The following is a 19,316-nucleotide window of genomic DNA, read 5'->3' on the forward strand; positions in this document are numbered from 1 at the left end:
CAGGCCAATGGCCTGGCATCATATGGATCTTTACTTTTTAAATGTATGCAGAAAAAAAAAATGCTACTGTATTTCTTGGTGGTTGCTTGCACACAAATACAAACTCCAGCTCTGTGGCCCAGGCTAGAGTGCAGTGACATGATCTAGGCTCACTGCAACCTCCATCTCCCAGGTTCAGGGGATTCTCCTGCCTGAGCCTCCCAAGTAGTTGGGATTACAGGTGCTCACCACCACACCTAGCTTATTTTTGTATTTTTAGTAGAGATGGGGTTTCACCATGTTGGCCAGGCTGGTGTTGAACTCTTGACCTCAAGTGATCCACCTGCCTCAGCCTCTCAAAGTGCTGTGATTACAGGTGTGAGCCACCACACCAGGCCACAACCTTTCTTTTGTTCATCAGGAGATCACTATAAGGATAAGTTTTATGACCATGCTAAGTTGGCCTTCGAAAAGCCAACCCCTTATACTAACATTATACAGAGAGACCAGAAAAATTAGTCATCCAGAAAGTTAGTATTCATGCTATCAAGATTCTGAATTCCCTGAATATATTTAGCCTGGTAAGTGAATTACACTATTGGGAATGTAGGCAGCAGAGAGGGAATTTCATAAATTCAGTAAGTTAGGCATTTGCCTGCAGTGGTCTGGATGGCTAGAGGTTTGGCCAGTTTGGTGTCAGGGCTGGGCCAATAAGCAAGCCCTTCCTGCGGTCACTTCCATGATCCCCCCTGTTATCCTCTTTCCACCAGCCAACTAGAGCAGCATGGACCTGAGACAAAAGGAGCCATCTTAAGCAGGAACCAGGATTTACAACAGCTTCCATGCCTTTCTAGGGAGAAGTAAGACCCTAGCCTGCCCCAGAGTTGAGCTTGGCAATGTCTAATCCTCCCTGAGCCTTGTGATCCTGGAAAACAGTGAATGTCCAGGGAATCCAGCACGCTATTGTGTTTTGGAAAAGGGTTTACTGCAAATAACCACTGTACCCATAGAACTGAGATTTACAGATACCTGCCCCCTGGTTTACCTAGGACAAGTCAAGACAAGGGAGACACAGACTCCCCAAATTCCCTTTCTTGATTCATAAATGAGGAGCTGAACTGCTTTCCTCTGCTGATCAATTGAAATAAATCTTGTTCAAGCTTCACTTCTTCCCCCAGATCCTTAAACTTCAGCCCTCCCTCAGCGTTAGCCACTAGGCAGCCTCTCCTGAGGACACACTGGCCTCAAAGTCAAACATTCTCTGATCTGCGATCTGATCCAGACCCTTTCATTCCACTACCTCACATCCAGTTCTTTCTAGTTTTGTCTACTTCTCTCTGTAAATGAAAACTCCCTTTCGCAGACCTGATTGTCCCAGCATTCACTGTAGGGCAATACCCGCCGCCCCGCTTAGTGCAATCGTCTCTCTCCCCTCACTCCCTTTACAACAGTCCTTTTGAATGAAAAGAATCCTTTTGGATTTTGAATAAAATCCTAAGTCTAGATTTATTTTTTCCTTGACAAGCTCCTACCTGAACACTAAGCCTGTGTGTGTGTGTGTTTGTGTGTGTGTGTGTGTGTTTGCTTGTGCCCACATGTGTATAATGTGGGGGGAACCTGAAAAAACATATAGTATTTGTGAGAAGTGTAACATTGGGCTGCAAATTGACACATTTGCACATTTCTCTTATTATTAACAATGATACTAAGGGCTTTGATTTACAAATGGATGAGAATTGTTGGAACAAAGACTTGGAGTTGATTTCCTGATGGATTGACTTTATCAGTCTGCCTCTCTCCAGCCTCACACCTATAGTACTTAGGAACCCTCATGTACAGATACACCCCTCCTGGTCCCTGAGTTATTCTAGAATAGAGTGGAAAGCAGATTTAAACCCTTGACTCCTCCACATGGAGTTTGAAATTAGCCTCGCCATTTGGAATCTGGCTCAACATCGTAGAGTTGGTGTAGGACAGATCTTAAATCTGCCCTTGGGCATATTTGCTCCCACCTCCAAACTATGGCCTGCCTCAGATCATGTCATATTAACGCAGGTCCAAATAGAGGCTCTAGAATTGATGTTTCATCACAAGGCCAGCCTTTCTCTTGCAGCATCCCACCTAGGCCTGAAACCAGAGATCACATCACCATCCCATGCTTAATTTTGATCCCAGGCTGCTTCCATTTTTGCTGCAACCCCTATTCCTGCCCAAATTAAGCCTGAGCTCTCCAAGTGCCTTTGGGCAAACACATTGGCTTCCAATTGCTAGCCCCAGAACTTGGTAAGTTTCCCCAGACCCTTGTCCCTTTCTGGTTCTGGATTCCTCAGCCACAGGATATTATAAGAACTTCCAGAATAACTGTATAGACTAAACACTGCTTACCAAAATTACCATACATCAGAAATATTCAGCCAAAAAAAAACCTGTAACATTTCCCAGTCATTCCACATCTAAATAGAAAATAAAATCTTGTAGAGATATTGCCCAAAAGCCTCAGTTCATTGCAGCTATTAACAAGAAGAGGGAAAAGTGGCTCTTGAATAAAATAATCACTAGAGAGTACTTAAGTGAGTTTTGAGAATTTGCCATCAGGAAAATGTACATGTATAGAAATTAGTCACTGGAAGTCTTAACTAGTAGCTTCACCTAGTACTGTATCTTCCTTAATTAACTCATTTATTCAGCCATTCATTTAGGTATTCATTCAAATAATTGCTACTAAGTTCTCTATACATGCCAAACACTGAATTAATATCGGGAACTCAACAGTGAACAGGATAGACCAAACACCTGCCCTCACAGAGTTTGAGCAAGGGAGCGTATAAAGTGGGTTTTAAATATAAATCAACTTACAGAAATTTAATGTGCACATAGATTATAGGGTGAGCTGCACTTGTCCATGCAATGAACTATAGTTACCAACAAAATGAGCTAGAAAATACAATTAGTCAGCAGGCTTCCAGTTTGAGATCGTGAGACTTTTTCTTCCTTTTGTCACTAAATCCACACATCTATGAGCTTTCTTTCTTAATCTAAAATCTGGAGCTCTCTTCTCTTGGATTTCAGGAAAGAGGAATCAATGCCAACACTCAATATTAGAAAAACAAATGAATGGGCATGCGCGACACGTCAATGAAGGAACGTAAGTGTTTTTTCTTTGACACAGTGTTGGTTTCAGCGTACAATACAAGTCAGTAGGAAGGTACTTTAAATCCCTTGACATGTATTGGAGAGTTTTCTTTCTGGATGTTGGAAAACTCATTTTGAGGATGTCAATGGGGTATAAAATTCTGCATAAATAAATACAGTTACCATTGATTATATTTTCCACTGGGAAGAGTGAATTACAAGGAGATGGCTACATTTATTTTCAGAATGAAAATGAGCACATAAAGGAATCAAAGAGTCTGCTGCACCACCCTGAAGACCTGGGCTACTTTCATCATTGTCATGTTTGCTGTTTGTTTGTTTCTTTGTTTATACTTACCCTGCTTATTCCAGTAAGATTTAAGGCAGCTGTCTCTCATTTTCCTAGCCTCCAATATACACACACACTTTATTTATTTGTGATCAGTGATTTAAATTATTATATTCCAGACCATAGCATATGATTGTGAAGCCATTTTTAGTCTTGCTTTTTAAATTCATCGGAACTGAGATTGTGTGTGTGTGTACGTGTGTGTGAGATTCTTTATTTACAGGCACAACTATACAAGTAAACCCACTCTGCAAGAGCGGAAATGAAAATCTGCAGAGATTAGGAGATTAGAGAATCCAAAAACAGAGATAAGAGGCAGGATTTCAAGAGAAAACTAGAAGTAAATTTTACGTAAAATTCCAAAATATTGCTTCAAACCTGAACTGACTCAAATATACTAGATAAATATGAATGCATCCTGATATTGTCAGGATGTCAACAGCTCCCAAATTCCTGTGACAAAGATTTCATAGACTGTCGGTGTGGGGTCACTGGAATTAAATCCAATTCCAGTAGCTCTTAACTGTGAGTTTATACATTTTTTTTGAAACTTTAATGCAATCTTTAATTGCAAATATAAAAAAAAAACTCTGCACACTACTTCAGGAGACCCCTCAAATCCTTTCATTGACCACAGATTCAGAGAAGATGACCTTGTGCCCTTTCTCAACAGACAAGGAAACTAAGATGCATAGTATAAAACCGATGTGACCGGTGTCACCCAGACATGATTCCATGGCTTGAAGATGCTTTTGAAATTTTCCTTACTTTTCCCCTTGGAAGGGAATAAAGTTCCACTTTTTTCAATGGAAGAATAAGAATTTCAAAGATATTACAAAGCAGAAAATATAAAGTTTCTATATAGATAAATAATAATAGATGATAAATAAACACATAGACAATAGATTAGATAGACAGAGATAGATAGATGGATAGATAGATGCTAGATAGATAGATGATAAATAGATAAATAATAGTTAGATACATAGATACAGATATAGAGATTCTTCTTTTTCTGTAAGTGTTAATTCACTCTGCTCATTTGCTTCATGGTAATCTAATAATGACATAAAGTAATTTTGCACACAATTTGTTTTCTGTTTATTGTCTGTTCTTCTCCACCAAAATGCAAACTTCTTGTGAATGGAGACTTTTTCTGTCTTATTTACTGTCATGCCTAAAAAAGAGCCTAGAATAAACATTTTAATACATATTTATGGATTTAACCAGTAAGTCTATCTGAAGGAGTGACACTGACTGTCTCTGAAGAAATGGGTAGTAAATGACATCCTATTTGGTGTTTGCTTATTGAAAAAAATTATTTGTATTTATTTGTGTTTTCTTATTTTTTTAGTAATGAACATGTGTTTCTTTTAAAAATAATAATAGGCCATGCGTGTTGGTTCACACCTATAATCTCAGTACTTTGGGAGGCTGAGGCAGGCAGATCACCTGGGGTCAGGAGTTGGAGACCAGCCTGGCCAACATGGTGAAACCCTATTTCTACTAAAAATACAAAAATAATAATAATAATTAGCTGGGCGTGGTGGTGGGTGCCTATAATCCCAGCTACTCAGGAGGCTGAGGCAGGAGAATTGCTTGAACCCAGGAAGTTGCAGTGAGCTGAGATCCCACCACTGCACTCCAGCCCAGTGAACTAGAGCAAGACTCTGTCAAAAGAAAAAAAGGAAAAAAAAAAAAAAGAATAAAGGGTTATTTTTAAGTAAAAAATTCAGATAACTTAGAATTCCAGAAATCATTCAGCCTTAATTTCCCCGTCTTGGCACAATTGAAGGAATAGTCAACTAGTGACGCTCCCCATACCGGGATGGAGGAAAGTAACCAACACACAAAATAAGCAAAAGCCTCCAGCCATCCATTAAGTTTAAAAGTCACAGGCTATTTTTTCAGTGTCCTTTTCATATTTCTTTCAGTGAGCGTCTTTTTCTCTCAACTGGTCCTTCACGTGATGATTCCTGGGAACCAAACCCCAGGAAGGCGTGGAGTAAATCCACTAGACCCAAGAAGCCCGGAGGAATAAAGCAAGGAGTGGACAAATTTCATCCTTTTTAGTCCACTTTTCCGTAACACAAAACTCTATAACAAGCAACTATAAAGAACAGGGTTTTATATACTTTATTAGGGGAAAAAACTCGTCAGAACACACGCAAAAATGGGGCTTTTCAATACTGTATAACGAATGTGATACTTCTCCCTTTCTCCCCTCCTCCCAAATAACTTTTTTTCAGTAATTTTTTTTTAAGGGTTTCTATTGGTTATAAAGTGGTTACTTTTTTTATAGAAAAAAATATAAAAATTAAAAAATTAGATGTTATAGTTATAAAATGAAATGCTAATTAAAATTCTAGAATTTTTTTTAAAAAAGAGAAATATTAAAAAGTAATCAAAATGTCACAATTCACATTTTAATAGGAAATGCTAAGTAGGGAGGTCGATTGTTTAACAGAGGAGAAAGATGAAATAGAAAATGTGACCTAAAAATTGTAATTGAAACCCAGCAAATGGACTCACATATCTCACAGAGATATGATGGTAGAGGACTTTAAGATGTTCAAAGAGCCTTGAGAAAAATTTCTGAAAATCCTGATGCCTTTCTGGCTGCGTGGAATACATTTTATATCTATTTTGGAGACCACTGGGGTTTAAATGCTTGTTGCTAGAGCTGGGGAAATTGAAAAAGATTTGTTTCTACCTGATGCTACAAAAGAGTAAGATCTATAGTATGATACACTATCAAAACCTAAGGCAGTTCAAATTGAGGGACTACCTTCTTCATAGAGTGTCAAATCAGCTAGATTAGGAAATGCATTGGTGTGGGAGACAAAATACATTGTTGTAATACATATATGTCCATTGCTTATTTCTAGATCTTGCTGAAGAAAGCAGAGATAGTTACTTATAGGCCTTAGAAAGAGAGAAGAAGCCACTGCAATTAACTAATCTAATAATGTAAAATATTAGGATTTCACATTGTCTTAATATACTTTCTCCCTGTCTTACTTCATTTCATGCTGCTACAACCAAACAGTAGTTTATGAGGACCAGAAATCTATTGGCTCACAGTTCTGGAGGCTGGAAAGTCCAAGATTAAGGGGTTGGAACCTGGTATGGGCCTTCTTGCTGGGTTGTTCCCTGGTGGAAGGGTAAAAAGAGAGGGTGAGAGAAAGCAAGAGCTCAAACTCACAGCCTTAAGCTCTTCTATAATGGACATTAATCCAGTCATGAGGGCTCCACTCTCATAACCTAAACACTTCCCAGTAAGCCCTACCTCCCACAACTGTTGCATTGAGGATTACGTTGCCAGTACATGCTTTTGTAGGGACACATTCAAACCATGGCATGTCTCTAGGATGCCATGAGAATTATGGGATGATACGTTCTATTAGCTATGAGTATACAGTGAGGTCTAACTAGCTTCTTGTTTTTGCCCTTGTAAATTAAAATGAATGGTACCTGGAAGTCAAGTGGCAACAATCCACATCTAAGCAGCTATGACCAGGGGAAAGAAGCACCACTTTCCCCCATGAAGTAGGAGATTCCAAACCAAATTGCTTCCCCAAAGCTGTCTCTGTGGAGCCTAGCTGGTCATTTTGAAGAGACAAAGAACCTTTCATCCCCTTTTTGGTGTATCCTTCCTCATGTAGGAAAAGTCACTTGCTTAATGCTCATGGGCAACCCATAACCTCCTCCTCAACCCCTCTGCAAGGGAAGGAGCAGAGGAGGAACAATAAGCTGGAAGGATTTAGGGCAATTTGCTCCTCATGAAAACCAAGGGAATAGGGAAGGAAGTCCTCCAAACCCTTAACAATAACAATTCTCTCCATGTTCCTAGATTATGGACTTTAACCAAAAAACAATCATTAAAAAACCTCATTTTGTACACATTGAAAATAATCAATTATTGAAACGAATCCTGCAGTGATCATGGCTAGTATTTTCTCCAACCTAGTGTACACTGTATTTTATGCATAATCGCAGTTGATTTGCCTGGCCTACCAAAGCCATGGATCACATTCTTTTTATTACTACCATCTCTAACTCTTCATTTTATTATAGACTATGCTTTAGTGGCCAGGGTCTGAAAGAAAATAGCCTTTTATGAATATGTGAGATTATATAGACCTGTTAGTGCCTGTTCTATAAATTAATAACTGTTATGCCCAAAATTGCCTATATTTTTCTCAACAACACATTGTTTCTCCAACATAGGGATCAAGCCACAAATGACCAAAGTCGTTTTGAAAAAGTAGGTATAGATACAGTTGATATTTTCACATATTTAAAAATGAAACAGATATTTTGATATTTAGAAAGAAAATGGTAGCTATTACAAGATGTTTAACATTATGGCGATTGTCTTTTCTTTATATACCCTCCAATATAGAATATTGATTTGAAAATAATGTGTTTAATAAGTATCAATTAAATTTATTTGTAGAAATATTAAGACAATTCAATGCAAGATGTTTTATAAAATGCCATTTAGACATAGTAATGTGGAGCTGTGACACAATATATTCTTTTAAATCACATTTACTGCTGTCTTCCTTTTCTAATAAAAAAAAGTAACAAATGCTTAATTTATAAAAGTAGGAAACCAGTGTTAAAGGGTAATTTTCAGAAAATGTAGAATCATAACTGTCATATAGATATAAAAGGAACACTTGTCAAATATTTTATTTAGCCTATTTACTATACATGGGAAGCAGAAAAGATGTTTTAAGTAGTTCAAAGGACAAGTCAAAGAAGCACAAATGTATGTGAAGTAAAAGAATATTCAAATGGATTTACAAATGGACATGCACCTGATTTTTCCCACAGAAAGGAGGACTGACAATTCCACTGAACAGAATAAATTCGCATTTCCAAAGACAAAAAAAAATTTTACATTGCTCTCAGCTTTCTACAAAACTGTAGAGTAACTCAAAGGCAAGGGAAGGCTAAAATCAGATAACTGTAAAGTAACTCAAAGGCAAGGGAAGGCTAAAATCAGATAATTCAGAAAGGTATGCTCAAAACAATGCAGTTTTCCACTGAAGATACTCAGAAATCTTTTTTACTTATTTCAAATTTTCTTACAAGAAAGAAGAGTAGAAAGAACAAATGAAATAAAGAGAGAAACAGAAGGAAGGAGGAGAGAAAGAAAGAGACATAAAGTAATTTTTAAAAAGAAAGAACGAGCTTGCCTGAAATCCACTACACAGATTAAACTACAGATAACATTTTAGTGTGTTTTTTTTCCAGAAATAGATCTCAATAGAGTTGAACAGCATCACACTGAGCATACTGTTCCACAGACTCCCTTTTTTACTTAAAAACGCTCTATGAGAACAGTGAACATTTTCTCATGTCAGACGTTCTTGTACAACACGGTTTTTTTTACATAATCTATGTATGTCATCAATTACTTAACTAATCCACTATTATTGATATTTTAAAAAGCTTTCTTTCTATAGATAACTGCATAAGTAAAATCTCAGGACAAATATCTTTATACATATTTTTAATACTTTCCTAACTCCTAGGAAATGCTAGATACATTTTACTGTATTTTGACAGATGTTGCTAAATTGCTCTAGAGACATGCTATACCAATTCTAAAATCCTGCCAGCTCTGTAAAATTATGCCCATTTCTCCACACCCTAGCCAACACAGAGCATTATCATACTTCTTAAGCTTTGCCAATTTGATGGGTTAAAACTAGTGTTTCTTTGTTGTTTTAAATCTGTCTTGTTCAAATTATTGAGGTTAAATTTTTGTGTTCGCTAAAATAAACATTTTTTGAAACTTCATAGGAATATGGATGGAAGGGATAAAAGATAAAATTATTTATTTCCTCTCTTTGTTCCCAGTTTGGAATAGCCAAAGACCATTGACAACTAAAGCAAACAGATATTCTCATTTCAAAAAGACTGGACCAGGCTAAAATAGGACACTGAGATCCCACCGAAATTTGTCTTCTAGAAACTTGAAGAAAAAAATAAATCAAGCAAATTGAATGTATCCATGAAAAGAATTTCTAAATTGTGGAACTGAAAAGTAGCATCAGCATTTTATTGGGGAGAAATTTGCTTAATAATGAAGCTTTAGCACTTCTGATTGAATTCTGATTTAGTGAGATAAAAAGCATCTGTGTACTGAATTATACATAAAGGGAACAGTTTGTAGATTATTCTTGCCTGTGTCTACTTGTGTGTACGGTATAATTTAGGCCTTAATATGTTTGGAATCCTTTTTCTTTCATTGTTCAGAGGCTGAGTGGTTACCTTTCGCCCGGTGACATTTGGTTGATTTTATTTACATGTGTCAACTAAAATGCAGAGGCTCCAGCTTTGTATCTATAAAAAAAGACACAGATGTATTTTTTAGATTTGTCCTTGAAATCCTGAAAAGTTTCCACCAAGATGAAGGAGAATGATATGAAAATATTTTATTGTATAGGGGTCAAGAAAATCTCTAGACCAGATCCAAAAGGAATATTAGCTTGGGTTGAGGGAAACTGACTTTATTTTCATTACTTCTCCTATCTCTTATATTTTCCCTCCATTTGGCTAAGCAAGGGGTCACGACGAGGGAACAAAACTGTGGGACCTCAGGCCCCTGGGTGACTGGCCGCAGGTGAGGTTACAGGTCTGGATGCGCAGGGAAAGACCGTGTTCGCTCAGAGCTCATACTGACACCCAGAATCATTCGACTGATATTTGTTGGTGACGTTGCACAACTCATTTTACTAATCAGAGCCACCTTTGTCTTCTCCGTAAAATGGAGGTCCTAAGTTCCAGTTCCAGACTGCTGTGATAATGGAGAGCCAAGTCTTTAGTAAATTGTACACTAATAGAAATCTGAATTATTATGAGAAATCTGCTTGGCATCTTTAAATGAGTCAGGAATGGAGTGATTCCTCATTTAATTTGCTGAAGACACTGTAATTTCTCTATTAAAATAAAAGAAAATTCAGGCTTAAATGTGTCCTTAATTTGAGAGGAAAAAGGCTCATATTTAAGAATTGATCAAAATGTGGGTTCTTAAACTATGTGAAATGAAAATTATATGTTTGTTTCAAAGGGCAATATTAAAGTCTTATGCTGAAAATGAATTCCTAAGAAAAAGAAAAAAAGTATGGCAATTGGCTCTTAGTCGGAGGAGGCTGAAATATCTCACACTATACTATTATCATTAATTTTATGTTAATAGGGTTTGTTAACTTAAGTTTCTACTATTACATGTGCTTTGTGGATTTTTTAGTTGAAGGATTAGCTCTGGCCTATGGCCCCTAATTGGATATTGTCTAATTATTAATATTCATTTTTCCAGAGGGATTTGTTTCACAGAATTAAAAAACTTGATGAGTCGATGGAGTTATTATTCCCCTCTGACTTATGAGCCTGAAAGAATATGTAATTCAAACATGACCCTCATAAACAACCCCAATATCATTATTATAAAGCAGAGCTCAAAGTTCTGCTTCCAGTTCTTGCTTTTCAGAATATTGAGTAAAATAGGAATTACTGACTCAGTAAATCCCATGAATTATTTTGGTAAATTTGTGGCTTACTGTGGATTCAACTGTCTATCAATAGATATATGGTAAAGCTTTTCGGTGTTAAAATTTGAGTAGGAAAGGAAGAAGCTATGTTTCCATCTCTCGATGGAAGAGACAATTCTACTGAAGAAAAATTATCCCTTTATCACCAAAATACAAATGGCCTATCCTCAGCATTTGAAGACAAAACAATCCCTCAAAAAATGACAGCTCTGTGGAAATTCACAGCCTTTTTTCAGAACTGTTAATAAAAAAAGAAGAAAGAAAACATTGGTAGACTGGGAAGAAACTTTCATAAACGCAATGAGGAAAATCAACCAGGAGAAAATCAAAATAGTCAAGATGAATGATGGACAAAATACTAGTGAGAATTTTAGCTGGGAAAGGCAAATGTACATGTCTCCATAAAACGATATATCTCATTGTCCATGATCAAACATAGTGAAAGGAGAAGAAAGAAAGATGTCTCTCATGATAGAAATACTGTGCTTGGTTTTTATTTTCACATGATCTAAGTAGAGGTCTGTGAATTTCTTAGATCAGTCACTTAGAGGAAGAGGGAGCTCACTTCATAAATTCTATCCAGTAAGATGAAAAGATGATAGGTCTTTACAACTTTTTCGCGATGAGTTTTAAAATGATTTTTTAAAATGGCTTTTCAAAAGCTAGAAGCGATGTAATAATGATGGGAAAAATCAATTTACATGCTATGCATAAAGAAAATATCAATGAGGCTTTCTATTAATATGCAGGTTAAAAATTAACTTCTTCTCCTAATTGCTTTAATTTCTGTACATCTTCATTTCTCTGTTGGAAGCCTTATAGAGGTCAAGTCCAAATATATCTGTATTCATTCCTCCAATATGTACCAAGAACCACCTGTTATCTGTGAAGGACCATGAACCAGTGACAATAAGGCTGAGATTCAGAGTCTGGGAGCATGACTATTATGTAACAGAGGGACCTGAGCTTCCCCCAAAGATCTTGAAGAGTTGTGAGAAGGCTTTCAAGAATAAATCTGTAAACTGTATAGCAACCCGTCTCCAGATTTAAGTATTTTGGGAGGCTGTAATGTGTACCGTGGGATCCCATACATGCACTTGTATGTGTGTCTGTTCACTCAAATTATTCTCCTAGCTTCTTGTTTTGGAATCTGGACCCTTTAGCAACTGAATAATGGAAGTCTAGAAAACGAATCATCACCCTAGTTAGAAATTTTACCACTGCAAATCTGAATTTGAATTTTATATTGATGGAGCCAAATATTCTTTTTTGCACAGAGGAAACTGTCCTCTCTCTGCCTTTGGTGGCACCCAGTCCAGGATCCCAGAATTGCCTGCTGTCACGAATTCATTCTTATTTCATGTTTTACCTGATACATGTTTACTCATCTGAAGAACAGAGCAGCTCAGAAATTCACTGCTTGATGCCTACTGTGTACTGAATAAATGGAGACAGCCTGCTCCTGGTCTTTGACAAATAGACCAGGACCAGGAGAGAGAAGTGCATTTCCTGCACACTTGTTGAGGCCATCTATAAATAGATTTACATCAACCCAAGGTTCAGGCTTTCAGAAAACGGGTTTTTCTATTGCATGGCTCCATTTGACCTGACAGTAGGCAAGAACCAGCTGATGCTAAGAGATTTAATTCAACAGATTATGAATGTTGAAGTCGCTAGAAATGGAACTTCTTGTTCTCAGCTGGGTAAAGACCACTATCAACTAATTGTGGCAAATTAGCGCCCATTAATCTCATAGTAACATTTCATTTTTCTCACTTAACACTGACCCCACTCATGTCATGTAGTGAGTGTCCTTTCATGACAAGGGTGTACTCCATGACTATCAGTTCAAAAATCACAAACCAAACTTCAACATTCTAGTACTTTCTTCTTAGTATTTTTTAAAACAAAATAAAAACTTAAAAAATCCAAAAAAATGCGTATGAGTCTAATATTAGATAAAAATATATTAGAATAATATAATATTAGAAGAAAATATGTATATTGTCTCTGGTTACTTGTTTTGAAGTTGCAAATAGCAACTTGCAATTTTAAACACAAATATTAACTAATAAAAATATTTTGCTCATACTCTAAAATTATAGATAACACATTATATTTCATTCTATAGAAAACCAAATGGCCATCATGCTTGTAACTAGTGCTTTTGATTAATGTGGTACTATAATGCCAATAAACTAATTTGTTTACAAATATCTTGAGATGTGCAAGTCAAATATTTCAAAAATCATTTTTTGGAGAATTTTTTTTTTTAATATTTTGCCCGGATTCAGAGAAATTTGAATTTTAACCTTTGGGTTAATTTGTATGTAAGTACTCAACAGGCTGGTCTACAGGGTAATGTTTTTAGTCCATGGTTGTGTTCCCAAGCTTCTCCTTCATCACCAATTCCTGTTATTTGTGGTGAGATTATGTACATATTTACAATAGGGAAACAAAATTGTTCCAGAACCACTTAATCCATCCTCTGGCAGGTCTCTCTTTAGCTGCACCCTTTGTCCCCTAGCAGACATCTGATGTCCTCTCATGGCATGGTTAAAAGGCTCCTACACTTCTACCTCCTGCCTTCTTCCTGCAAGGCCAGGTAGCAAACAGATCCAAAGTAACATCTCTGGAGGCGGCGTGTAATTTCCTCACTGGTAAAATGGGGGTAATAATAGAACCTATCTCAAAGAGTTATTTGGAAAATTAAATGAATTAACATAATCAGAAGTTTTGAGTAGTGTCTGGAAAATAAAAAATACTTTGTAATTGTTTCCTAGTGGCAGAGGACCTAAAATTCAGATCATATTTGCTAAGAAGGTTCAAGTGTCGTGGTCAAGAACAAGAACTCTGGAGCTAGACGGTATTGATTCAAATTCCCCACTTCCTTTCTTATGAGCTGCATGATCTTAAGGAAGTTACTTAACCTTTCTTAATCCCAGTTTCCCCTTGTATAAAATGAACCTAAATGTAATACCTACTTTACGGAGTTGTTATGAGGGATTCACTCGGTTATTACATTATTACATTATGACAATGCCCATAATGTATAATTACAATGCTCAGAACATATAATAAATGTTGAGTAAATGTTACCTGTCATCATTATATAGTACTAACGTTAGTACTGTCATTATGTACTCTTCATAATCCTTCAGCTCTCACCCAAACTCATCTTTTCTAGGGGTAGCCACAGCTGACCAGATCAACTCTTCTGTCTGCTGCCTCTGCCTATCATGCTTGTAATTTTGTCTATGATATTTTATAAATGTCTCTCTCATGAAGCTCCATGAAGGCAGGCAGCTGGATCTGGTCTATGCTCACCACTCTTTTCCCCCAAGCTTTTAGGGTATGGTACATGGTGGGCACTCAATAATTCTTTGTTGAATGAATAAATAATGAATATATGGTATTAAAGGCTCTGATCTCAGTGATTCCTCTTGCTAACTTGAATATCGATTCTGTAAGATAAATGTGGTGGTGCCAGACAGTTCTTGGAGTTACAAAGTTAGAATTTGCCGTGACTCCAATCCAGCAACCATTCCTGCACCTGCTCCATGCCCCATACCCCTCCCCAAGGTTGAATCTTTTCTCTCATGGTATAGATGCAGTCCCCTCCAGAGTTCCTCTCATTTCTCACTCATGCAGCTGTGTGATCACTCATGACACCAGCACACTGCTGTGTTTTAGGATTTCACTGCAGCCAGCAGATCAAGACCAGCAGGTTAGAAAATTCAGCTTAACTGAAATGTGAACCTTGCCAGATTCAAGTAACAGAGCTAGACAAAAATGCTAGCCCTCTCTACCCAGTAAAATAAACCAAGGTTAAATTATTAAGCTAAAAGATATTTTCACAAAACCACAATAGAGTGGAGGGAGAAGAAAATATTTATTGAAAGACTGTTCAGCAGAAAAGCAAGGAGGAGTCTCATTTTCATGAGCATCCAAAGTGCAGTAGGCATAAAATCATACAGTTCAGTTACGGAATACCAACACTTTAAATCATGCTTGGATATATACAAACAAGATGTTTTAAAAAAAAAATGTAACATTATTTCAAATCATCAGTCCTTCCCTCCAGAATAAATTTAACAATTTATTCCCTACAACCTTGGCATAGTTTCTATAAAAGTATAAGCAATTTTAGTCTCAATTATCAGATACTAAATATACAAACTGTATTTAAAATATCTGTATGTTAAACATTAAAGTGTTTCTTACTCTCACATACCAAATAAAATTGAAATCATATCTCAAAACGAAGGCTATTTTGAACCCACTGGTCATGCTCGTGTTGGATTGGCCAGTTTTAACATTTCTGATTTAACCATCTCACAAAACTAAGTTTTAAAAAATATTCAGAAAGCTTGAAATTATCTGCAACAACCTGGCCAATTGAGCACACAAACTAACTTTTGCCTAATTCTTCCAAGTTATTGTTAGGTTTTGGAGTTTTTTGTTTTTGTTTTATTGGCACGCATTTTTATTCTTGCTTTGCTCTAACATCCAATTTTTTGTGATCTTCTATTGCTCTAAGCTATTGGTAATAATCTATAACATATCAGGATAAGTAACTGATTATAAGAATTGAATGATTAATAGCAGTTAAATATAAAGTTCAAACCGATTACAACTTTTCCTCTTAACAATAATTAATTGAAATAGTTTAAACAGACATTGACATAGAAGAGGAAATGAATTTTGGAGTATGTATTAAAAACATAGATTATTGACTCAGCAGACCATAATGAGCCTTTCATTATTATCAGGGGCTATTGTATGAAAACACATTTGGAGAGTTTTTTAAATGAATATTATTGACCTGATAGACCACAATAGTTCCAAAGAGGGCATTAGTATCCATCTTCAAGCAAGTATTTATATTGTTTAAAACCATTATTGGCATTTGTGCATAAAATCTCTTTCAACTTTAGTGCAGAGGTTGCAGAAGAAAGTAGTCTAGTTACATTTATTTAGAAAAAAAGTTAAACTTACTCTTTGTTATCTTTTCAAATCAATGAAACTATATACTATAATAGATTTATTTCTCATTAGATTGTATTGAACACTTTGGTTCCTTTTATTTAAACATGCTTTTAATGTAATCAAATATAATGTAAAGTAGTCTTTTTGGTAAAAAAAATTAAATTGATCTTCACATTAACTTGTTGAGTGTTTAGGTTTGGTCTTCGTGGTAACAAATTACTTCTGCCATCAATGACTCATAGTGAGAAGAGATCTAAAGTCATCTTTAATATCAGCCCTGACCATTGCTATGTGGACCAATTCATTCTTATTTCATGTATTACCTGATATACGTCTACTCCATCTGAGGAACAGAGCAGCTCAGAAATGCACTGCTTGATGCCTACTGTGTACTGAATAAATGGAGACAGTCTGCTCCTGGTATTTGACAAATCTGCAATGCTGGTGGCTTGAAAAATAGATTGCTGAAAGGAACATAATACCCATTATAATTCAAAAGTATTCTGATGTGAAGGCGTGTTATATGCTTACTAGACTGTAAGCTTTTTAAAGGCAGAGTTTCTGCCTTTATAGTTTGGGTTCTTTGATTGCAAGCATCGGAAATGAATATGGTTAAATTAAGGAAAAGAGAAAAGGTTTTGGAAGAATAAGAAGGAACTCACAGAGAGGACAAAAGAGATGGCAGAAAGAGAAGGTTTGGAGTAGACAGGAATCAAGAAGCACTAACAGATCCCAGAGGCAGGAAATGCTCAAAGGTACCCACCCCCCAACACTGGAATGAAGTTCTAGTCAATTGTCTGTGGGAATGTCAGTTTCTTCAGTTTATGACTCCAGGAGGGAGTGTCTGATTGACCAAATTCAGGTCAGATGCCTGCGCTTTGGATGTTCCAAGGTGGTGATAGAAAAAATATAGAGAACTGAGCTTCTGTGGAGCCCTTACCCTTCTGTATACTAGGAGAGAACTTCTTTGATTTACCACTCAAACAAGGTTTCAAACAGTGGAGGGAAGTTGATAGCCTAGAAGGAAACCAGGGGTTCCTAGAAGAAGGAATGAATATAAGTGGCCAGAAATATCCACACATAGTAGATACTGAAATATTTATTGAGTGAATGAAAGACTAACTGAGTAGGAAAAAGTGAAAGAAGGAACAACTGAACTGCTGTAAAGGAGACAACAAAAAACCATAGTTTATTCCCTTCCTTTCAAATGTAAATCATAGAATGGCAACTATAATCATAGTAGGAATTAAAATATTTCTTATCATTGCCCCAGTGGCATTCCAATAGTTTTCTGTAAGACAAATTTATGCCAGTCGAATCTTATCCTCTAATTTACTTTCTTTGTGAAATAAGGGAAAATGGACAGCTTATTATATTGATTCCTGAAAATCTTAAAAATGAAACAGATTTATAATAACAATATATTTAAAAGAAGGATTATAACTTTTGTTTAAAAGGTTAATAATACTACTCACCATGTTAAGAATTATGTTTTCCCACCACATTTAAATAAAGTGAGCTAATATTATCTCTTTTTTAATAGTGAGGGTAATTTATTGGTAATGCTGTTATTAAAATTATGCTACAAAGAATCACATCTTTTAAAATCTTTATATTGCTTTATTGCTGAAATGTCTTAAGTCATTTTCCCATCCTGATGGTGACAGCTGGGTATAAGAGTGATAGAAGAAATGGTGCCTACATCACATAAGGAATTGGTAATTCTTTACAAATCACCACCCAATGGGAGAGGTATGCGATAAAATATTAGGACTGTACATTATCAGACAGAAAATTTGTGTCTTAATATGTGAGTTACTTAGGCTCCAATTTATTTTAATAGAATTTCTATTATGCACGAAGTTCTTGTTCCAGAAAACAAAATGTAAGTTAAAATACAAAAGAAGATTGATGGAGGGGGAGGAAATTGGCCATATCTAGTGGGAAAGGAATAAATAGAGAGAGAACAGCTGAATCTCACTGACCCCCAAAGATACCTATCTTCACCAGGGACACCACACCCCAAATAAATGGGGTATGATCCCCTATCCTCTAAGAATGTACTTTTCTGAGATTTTCTTTTGTTTGCCTCCTTTTCAATGTGGTAAAATTCGGCTTCTGCTGTAAATTTTTCATTCTGCTCCCAGACACCGATATTGTAAGTAGCCATCCATGCAGTTGCTTAAGTGATCCTTACTTCCACTCTGTCCCCACTGCTAACAACTCCATTGCCAATAAGGTTTAGTTCTGTGGTTTTTAAATTTTTCATTTTTCCTCTATCATTCTTTCCTAGCCCATGCTCTCTGCATACCTCTTAGCACTGCTCTTGTTTTCAGTCTTGCTACCTCAAATTCATTCCCAAATACAAATTTGCTTATACCATTCTCCCATTTTAAATGCCTCTGTGCGTTTCCACTGCCCCTAGAATCAAGGCCAAGTTGCCCAGATGCCTGACGCATGGTGTCTCTCCACTGTCCCCGCTGAACTCTTCACCAGAGCTCTCAGATGTTCACTCCTGTCTGACACTGGTGCCTGTTAGAGCTTTCCTTATTGATGTTTATGTGAAGAGGTATTGGTTCAAATAGATGCTATGACAAGACAGGAAAAAGGAATTATTGAAACTCCTGGGACTCAAGGAATCCATGAACCAGACATTCCTCATGGCTTGGGTACTACCTTTAGCTCAGTCACCCATTTGGCATTACATTGTTTGAACTGATTTGAGGATGGCAAAGTCCCCTTTACTTGGTGCTCAATGAGGTACTAATGAGTTCCTTAAATCCTAGAACCCTAATTAATGAGTTAGTGGCATCAACATGCCACTTACTTTTGATTTTCTAGATTATCTCATTTTGTAAATCTTTTGATTCATCTGTAAGTAAGCAGGTATGTAGAAAATAAAAGAATTAAAATACCCAGCAAAAGTTCTAAATAGTTTGACAGGACAAGAAGTATTTCTATATGTGGGATAAATGGTCATCTCTTTACTACACACCCATACGCAGGGGAGTTAATAGTGAACTTTAAGAAAACAACCGGACTCAGCAGCACATCAAAAAGCTTATCCACCATGATCAAGTGGGCTTCATCCCTGGGATGCAAGGCTGGTTCAACATTTGCAAATCAATAAACGTAATCCAGCATAGAAACAGAAACAAAGACAAGAACCACATGATTATCTCAATAGATGCAGAAAAGGCTTTTGACAAAATTCAACAGCCCTTCATGCTAAAAACGCTCAATAAATTCGGTATTGATGGAACGTACCTCAAAATAATAAGAGCTATTTATGACAAACC

The 19,316-nt window shown here is 36.5% G+C and overlaps 1 long non-coding RNA gene across 3 annotated transcripts in view; it reads right to left on the reverse strand.

Annotated features, from left to right (window-relative positions):
• LOC108542097 (uncharacterized) overlaps positions 1-19,316 on the reverse strand; it is a 114,166-nt gene that overhangs the window by 88,829 nt on the left and 6,021 nt on the right. For all 3 annotated transcript variants that reach the window (XR_001889165.1, XR_001889163.1, XR_001889161.1), the window contains exon 2: positions 6,543-6,613. This is a non-coding gene — a long non-coding RNA (uncharacterized LOC108542097). The remainder of the gene's footprint in view (positions 1-6,542; positions 6,614-19,316) is intronic.

The sequence above is a fragment of the Rhinopithecus bieti genome, unplaced genomic scaffold (assembly GCF_001698545.2).
Source record: "Rhinopithecus bieti isolate Rb0 unplaced genomic scaffold, ASM169854v2 scaffold_1583, whole genome shotgun sequence".
NCBI lineage: Eukaryota > Metazoa > Chordata > Mammalia > Primates > Cercopithecidae > Rhinopithecus > Rhinopithecus bieti.